General features: G+C 39.1%; 1 protein-coding gene across 3 annotated transcripts in view; it reads left to right on the forward strand.

Annotated features, from left to right (window-relative positions):
• Window positions 1-8097, forward strand: part of PALM2AKAP2 (PALM2 and AKAP2 fusion) — a 544302-nt gene that overhangs the window by 335809 nt on the left and 200396 nt on the right. The gene's annotated exons all lie outside the window — the stretch shown is intronic.

Raw genomic sequence — 8097 nt, forward strand, 5'->3', positions numbered from 1 at the left:
GGTGGCTCAGTGGCAGAGTTCTCACCTGCCATGCCAGAGACCTGGGTTCGAATCCCGGTGCCTGCCCCCCAAAAAAGAAAGAAAAAGTATATGACTAGCCATGATAGTCAAGGGGTGTAAAGTCCAACAGTAATTTGCCAATCCTATTCTGGTGCTGGGTACATAGGAATACACATTCTGTCACAAACTCGAATCCTTCCAAAAGTATAATAATCCAGATATCAAGTGCATTTGTAAGAGTAGTATGTGATTAGATTCTTTTTAAATAAGTGTATAGGTACATTTGTTTATTAGATAGAACTAATTTGCATAAATGCATCTACCGTGAATACACATATAAGCAGAGTTGAGAAAAGGATCATATTTGATGAGGTTAACAGATTTTGTCCAGACTGTTTTTAGAACAGAGTGTTCAGATTGATTTTCAGTTATGATTAACACTACACAGAGTGAACCTACCAACTTATGACACTTGTCACTGAATTCTCCTAAATGTAGTCCATCTAGCTTTATGAAGGTCTTTTTGCATTTGCACAGACCTCGATGTCATTTTTATAAGTATCACTTCCCATTACTCATTACTCAGTATTATACAAATATTCTGATTATTTGGGGCCTGGGAGTTTAGGACTCTGTATAAATGGGGATTTAGAATCATTGTGTTTTGGATCCAGATATTGATTCCCTGCCATAGCAAGCCTGTGAAGGGGTCCTCACAGCTAGATGGGAGCTTCATCTCCCTCAAGATGGCCTGTCCTGTCTCTAGTTGGCTCCATGTGTTGAGAATCCCTTCTTCCTCTTGTGGAGTTATCATTTCTCTGCCTTTATTTTCCACCCACTGGCCCCAGGAGCCAGTCAGAGCAAAGTTTTTTCTTCCTCCACTAGATTTCTCTTCATGTATTTGAAAATGATGATTATTTTCTGTCCACCCTGATCCCCAGTCTACACCCGTTACCCCACAGCCCATTTGTTCAGCTGGCCCTGATATGGTGAGATTGCTTTGAGATACCCTCCCCCATTCCTCTGCCCCTCCTCTGAAGACTCCCCTCTGTGTTCCTCGTCTCCTTGAAGCACAGTACCCACAGCTGCCCAGAAGGGACTGAGCACCCCACACAGTAAAGCATGAGGCTGCAGACCTGGTGGTTAAATCAGCTGGCAGTAAGGGCCTTGTAGCTTCAGCTCCTAACGTAGAGCTGCAAAGTCGTTTTTCCAGGTGCCACCACTCAGCCTCATTTCCTTTATCCAGTGTAATTATTCTGAAAAATTACTTTAGTTGCAATATGTAGTCCTCAGTGGGCTGTGGTTTGTTCCCCCTTAAAGTTTGCCTTCTGCTCACACATAAAATCACCTACAAAATTCTCTATTTTTTAATCTCAACAGATTAAAAAATCTGTTGCCTTTTTCCCTTTGTTGATTTGATCTGTCTCTAGTTACTGTTCTTCTCATTAGATTGTCTCTAATGAGTATTGGGGAGTGGGGGTAGAGGGCTCCATGGAGCCGCCTCAGAACCCCAGCAGGAAATAGGGCAAGGGTGATGTAATGGGACTCAGTAGTCAGGACTATGGTTCAAATATAGCAGATCCTTAGACTTTATGTTTACATTTTGTACTTTTACATCAGATTTCATCTGAATAAAGGGTTTAACAGTTTTGAAAGTAGAAAACTCTGTTCTCTATTGTTGGGATCTTTATAGTTCACAATTATGCCACTGCATTGTCTCACTTTCTTTCTCAGTTTAGTATTTCCTCAAATCTGCAAAACAAGCTCTCTTTTTTTTTCTTCATCATTTTACTGATAAAAACGTTGCACAGTTGGAACCCAAATCAGAGTCCTGTGACACACCATTAGCAATCTCCTGGGCCTTGGTTACACTAAATTGGCCTGTGGGATGTGGTTATTCAACCTGGATGTCTGACACCCAAAGCACTTGTTTCTTTCTTGTTCACAGGAACTTAAGGGGCTTTGTGATGACCCTAGCATTCACCTGATCTATCTGTCCAGAGACATTGACAAAAAAGTGAGATTAATCTGTGTAGCTTCTTTCTGATGAGCCCATGCTCAACATTGGTGGCTCTGCTCTTTGAGAACCAACTCTAGAATTTGGCTATCCATGAGGTCAAGCTCACTACTGTGTAGATTATTTTCAAACTCATTTTTGAAACTCAGAATTTCAGGTGTCACCCTCTAGTACCTTTCTTGGTGTTCAAGATTCCTGATACCAATTCATTGACAAAAGAAAAGGACAGATTGTTTATATTCCTGGATGCACCATGATTTTCCAATCTTCCTTACCCCCCTGGGCTGCAGCTCTCTCTCAGCAATCTTCCTTCTGGCATGTTACAGACTGAAGATTATTCTTCTTGACCAAAAAGATGAAAGCAAAATCAGATATGAGCAATTAGGTCTTCTCTTTGTGATCCTTTGTTATGCTCTAGCTGATTTATTTTTATTAATACTAAGTATCCTTGGGAAAGCAATTGATTTTAAAAGTTTTGACTACTGTTTTTTGAAGTTAAAGATTAATTTCTGAATGAAAGCAAATCCACTCTGAATTAATTTCCTCATTTTCATTGTAATTGATATCACAATAGCCAAGTTTATACTTTCAACCTCAGGAGATGGTATGAACACATGTATATGCATAATTATATCATCCAAAAGACAAGACTGTACATTTTTTCCTTCAATAAGCTAAACATATTCATTGCTTGTATACCACATGCCAGGTGTAGTGCCAGTTACTGGATGTTCATTATGTTAGGATGACCTTAACCAAACCTCCTCTCTGCTGAGTGACAGTCAGAACCTGACTGTCTGCTGCCCTCCTGTTGTCTTTTACATACCACTCATGTATTTTACCAAGCAACATAAACTGTTCACAGCACCATAGAATGCCAAAGCTGGTATGAGTCTAGAGTATATCAATTCATTATGTGAATGGGGAAAGATGAGGCCCTTAGATGGGATGTGATCACATCCATTGTTCTTTATTCCTACTTTTACTTTACATATGGACACACAACCTTGCTCCCCCTTCCACTCACTGACCATAACACATCAAGGGAAGTGAGCTAGGAGACACCTATGTCAAGGGAGTGAATGATTGTTGAAATTTTTCATCTTTCTGGAATGAAGTGTCTTGTTTTGTATGATCTTGAAAAAAACAATGGGCCTAATTCTAAAATGTAATCATTTCCATGGATGCTCCCCACCCTTACTTGTGTCAGGTACTTTTTTTTCCTCTTCTCTGGGCTTCAGTTAGCCCTGGCAGTCGTTCTCCTTTGCCTAATCTGAAGGTAACAGAGACCAAGAGAGTAAATGAGGAAAGGGAAATAAGATTGAATCAGAACCAAGAACTATTTTGTCCTCAGACCCATCCCTCTGGGCCTGCAGAACTCCAGGCCACAGTTACTTCTCATCCCCGCCCTCACCTTCATTTTTAGGCTTCTTTCCAGGGCCTCCCACTCTACCCTATGCAAGGCTGTTTTCTGAACCTAGAGGCTGGAATATTCAACCCCCATTAGAGTCTTCTTTGCTCCTTCAAGGAGCTTCTCTTGCTGATGAGAGAACTACAAAGGAGCAGGAACTAAGTAAACCAAACATAGAGGCTCAAAATCAAAGCACCAATCCCAGCCTTTCTTTTCTATTACTTTGAAGAAAGTATTTAGCCACATTAGATCTTATTGCTTGTTGATGAAATGAATATATTTCTCAGTTGTCTCACTAAATTGTTGGAAGAAATAGCAAAAATGCTTTATATATAACAATCTTATTTTTGTCAGTTTATTATGTTCAGAAATCAATAATTAAATATGTCATTTTATTAAAAAAAAACATGCTTCTGGATTTCAGTCATCCTATTAAGGAAACATCCAATGAATTGTCTTCTGTCTTTTTTCCTCCCAGGAAATTTCAGAGCTCTTTTTCATAAACGTTTCTTTATGACCGTGGGCCACTTTCAAAATCTCCTTGAGGGGTTCTCCAGAAAACCTCCTCTCTCAGCTGTATCCCCTTCTCATAGTTTTTCATAAGGTGAAAACTGGCAGCAAGCCCGTAGGAGCCTCATCACCATATGGATTGAAGCGAGCTTGCAGCATGTGCCAGTTTAAGGGAAGTTAAGGGTGGATTAGAGAGTGATCTTTGTGGTTAAAGATGAGGACATGAATGGAATCAGAGATCTTGGGTATAATCTATTTGGCAGCAGTAGAAAGCAGAAGAGTTTTTAAAAATCATGTTCATTAAAAACAAATGTAGGAATTAAAATCTTATTTCCCTTCTTGTTCCTATCAATACTCACAGTTTGAAATATCATTGGTTGAGAATTGAAGCAAAATATAAATACTTGTTCACAAATGGCACATTAAGCTAAGCATTTATACCTGTTTTATAGTTTTTCGCATATATATATTGCTAGAATACCCTGAAGACTTAACCTTTAGGTTAAGCCAAAGCTTCTCAAAGTGCCCACCTGATTTCCCCTTACTAGACAAGAGAGTGAATGCACTCATAGAATGGGAGACCACCCTTATGGGAATCCCTTTGAAGTCTCATATTTTATCTGGGGGAAAAATGTGTGTATGTTGCATTTTATGGCATAGCATGTCTAGGTTTATTTTATTATAGAAATGTGTTAAAGTACTTAACATTTTCTACTTTCATATTCTGGAAATACAGGAAAAACAGTGTACAACATGTAAGTCTAAATACGTAACCCTAGTGAAACCATGCCCCTTGTAGTATCAGATTCTAGGAACAGGCAAAGACAAATTAAGGCTGGGAGTTAGGGTGACAAAGAAAGGAAAATTGAACAAACATAACAGGATTCTCACTGACTGGCAGGGGAAGAAGGAAATCTAAACATTTTCATGTTAATAATTTTGACCTTTCACATTTGAATATAAGAATAGAAGTTCTAGATTAATTGCAAGTCAATGTGTCTTCTGGTTCACGTGTTACTGGATATTTTGGTGATAATTTAGTACTTTACTTGCAACTGACAATCATTATCATCTTCCCTGTTTGTTATAAGTATGTCCTATGAGTATGTTACTATTCACAGGACATAATATTTTAGCCCCAAATCATTTTGTTGTTGTTGTTGTTGTTGTTTTATAAATGTGAAGAGCAGGATTTTTTAGAGTCCATGTTCAATTTTGAATGTCTTTTCTACTTCACTGGTTGAATCCGAATTCTCATGGGATATTTTGTGGAAAATCAGGAAATCACTGAGCAAAACATTTCTTATGATACTGTGGCCATTGTTTGTGAGCCCAGGCACCTTCTATGACAAATATTGATTGGCCTCTGACTGTGTCACTTTAGGAAATTTGAAGTCTTTATGCTGAACAGGTGAAACGTTCAGAATGGATACAGTGAAAATCAAGCATTGGATTTTGCTTCATAGTTTTTTGAGTTAAGTGTGAACAGATTGTATCTTATCATGCAAACAGATGGAACAATATCATTGCTGTTTTTTAAAACCTGTTCAATCATTAATTACTCTGTGTACCTTCTCATTGATGTTATTGTGTGAAATACATTGTAACTAGATTAAGACAACTAAATTAGACTCTTCAATTAGTTTCACAAATTTAAATTTTGAAAATATAAATTTTCAAAAATTGTGCAGAAGGTACCTTCTGCACAAAAGACTTTAAGGTGGGTGCTGGGGGAGGAGGAGTCATAAAAAAATGAGTCAGGCAAGAAACTCGTCTGCAATGATCCTAAAAATCTAATGGAGCTAAGAAAATACTCCTGCAAATAATTACACTACTGAGTAGGAAGTGTTACATGCCTTCAGAGAGGTTTAGAAAAAAGCATTCAGAGAATCCTAGGGGTGACTTACAGATGGGAGGATGAAAAAAATCTTAAAGAAGAGAGATCACTTGACCTGGGCATTGATAGATGTGTCATATTTGAATGTACAAAAGTGCAAAAGAAGGACATTTCAGGATGGTGTTATTTGATTGCCCTAGATGGAAAGAAAGCAATAGAACATAAAGTTGAAAGGATGGTTTGAATCTTTTTGACAAGTTGAAGAACTTGTAGTTGTTCAGAAAGCAGTAGGGAAGGGACTCAAGGCCATGATAGTCAGAGGTATCACATAGGACTCCAGGAGTCTGCCAGTGGGGAATGGACGAAAGGTCATTTAGGCAGAGGGACAGCAGGCACAAGAACAAACAGCCATGGGAGGATGTTGAGCTTTTTGTAATAGTGAGAAGTTTGTTATTATCAGGGTGTCTGAAGTTTGAGTGGAGCTGAAAGAGAAAGCTAGAAAGAAAGGTTGCAGACCAATTTTGAAGGCAATCATATGCCACACTAAAGAGTTTGGTGTTTACCCTGTACAGACAAAAGGAACCAAGAGTTTATGAGCCAGGTAACTGTGTGGGCAGTGGAGAATGTGGACTAGCAATAGTTGGCAAACTGTTGCTGTAAAGGCCCAGACTGTAAATATTTTAGACATTGTGAGTCACATAAGATCTCTGTTGCATATTCTTTTTTTTTTTTTTACAACACTTTGAAATTGTGGAAGCATTTCTTAGCTCCTTTGGCCATGCAAAAACAATTTCATGCTGACTATAGCTCTTTGGCCATAGTTTGCTGACTCCTGGACTGCAGTAAGAAGAGAGAAGTGGTAGATAAAATCTGAAATAAGGCTATTGTGTACAAGCAAAAGAGAGCCTGCACTAAGGTAGTGGTGATAGAGATAGCAGTGGAGAAATGAATGGGGGTAGATCTGAAACAGAAGCAATTATCCTTCATGATTGATTGACTATGGGAAATTAGGAAGAAAAGGGCAAGTCACGTATGATTCTTAGGTTTCTAGCTTAAGAGACTAATTAGTGGTGCTGGTGCTATTTAGCATCAAGGCTGTTGAAGAATCTTGGGAGAAGAAAATGGTTTCAGTTTGGAAGCTACTGAGTTTGCCTATGGATCATCCAGGTAAAGGGTACCTAGGAGAGTTGGCTGTATGGATCTGATGCCTCATTTCCTTCCATCCAGAAGGTATGCTTCACAGGGGGACTGTGAAGTAATGAATTTGAAAGTATGAAGTGCTACGTGAGTCTATAGGACAGGGAAAGCGCTGGTTTTCAGGAACACCAGATTAGGAAGAAAGAGTGAGACTGGAGCAGGAAGACCAGGTAGAAAATGCTTAGTAACTCAGAGAAGAGCAAATGAGTGTCTAAAATTGAGTAGTGGCAGTGGAACAAAAAGAAAGCAACAGATGGGAAAGAAGCTATGGGGGCAGAATCACAAGGATTTGGCACGTGCACATCAAAGACAAAAGAGGCCTTCTGTGGTGACCATCCTCATAGTACAGGGTCAGAGGATGATTCTACTTCTATTTTGTTCTTTCTCTAGTTCTTATGTTAGAAATCCAACTAAGGGACTCAAGTACTCATACAACATAGAGATTCATAAGCTTTCATTCCTTTGTAATTTTTGTAAATATCCTATTTTAGCATATAGTGGAGGACAGCCGTGTCCCACCTGCAAAAATCTTTGAATTTCTGCACTTACAGTAAAGGGAAAAACAGGAAATTCAGGCGAATCTGAACACTGGAAAAGTGTTTTAAAAACAGATTTAAGGGGCAGGCAGTGATGGCTCAGTGATAGCATTCTCACCTGCCATGCTAGAGACCCAGGTTCAATTCCCAGTGCCTGCCCGCCCATGTGAAAAAAACAGGTTTAAGATTTTGGAACTAGGACTCACATTAATCAGGGCTTGAAAATTGCCTATCAGCCTAGGTTAAGCCTGCCATTAAGGCAACTTGCATGTTATCAGCCTGACTTTCGTTTGTTACACTAGATCTAAAAAGTCTCTTGTGGCCTTATTTTAGCAGCTTTTCCTTAGAAGTATGAGTGCCACTGAGATATGGTAACCCTGCACATTTGTCTTCCCTAGGCATTAAGCTGCTGTGTGAAAGTACATATATAACCACTTCTGTCTACAACGTGCACCGCACTCTAACACTCGACATGCTTGGCGGCTAGAATAGAAAGGGCACAAAACCTTTTTTTGTCTGTTTGGCAATTAACCATTCACTGGCTTTTTTTGTTGTAACATGCACTTCCTTTCTCTTGTTTTCATTCAAG

Source organism: Tamandua tetradactyla, chromosome 2 (genome assembly GCF_023851605.1).
Source record: "Tamandua tetradactyla isolate mTamTet1 chromosome 2, mTamTet1.pri, whole genome shotgun sequence".
Lineage (NCBI taxonomy): Eukaryota > Metazoa > Chordata > Mammalia > Pilosa > Myrmecophagidae > Tamandua > Tamandua tetradactyla.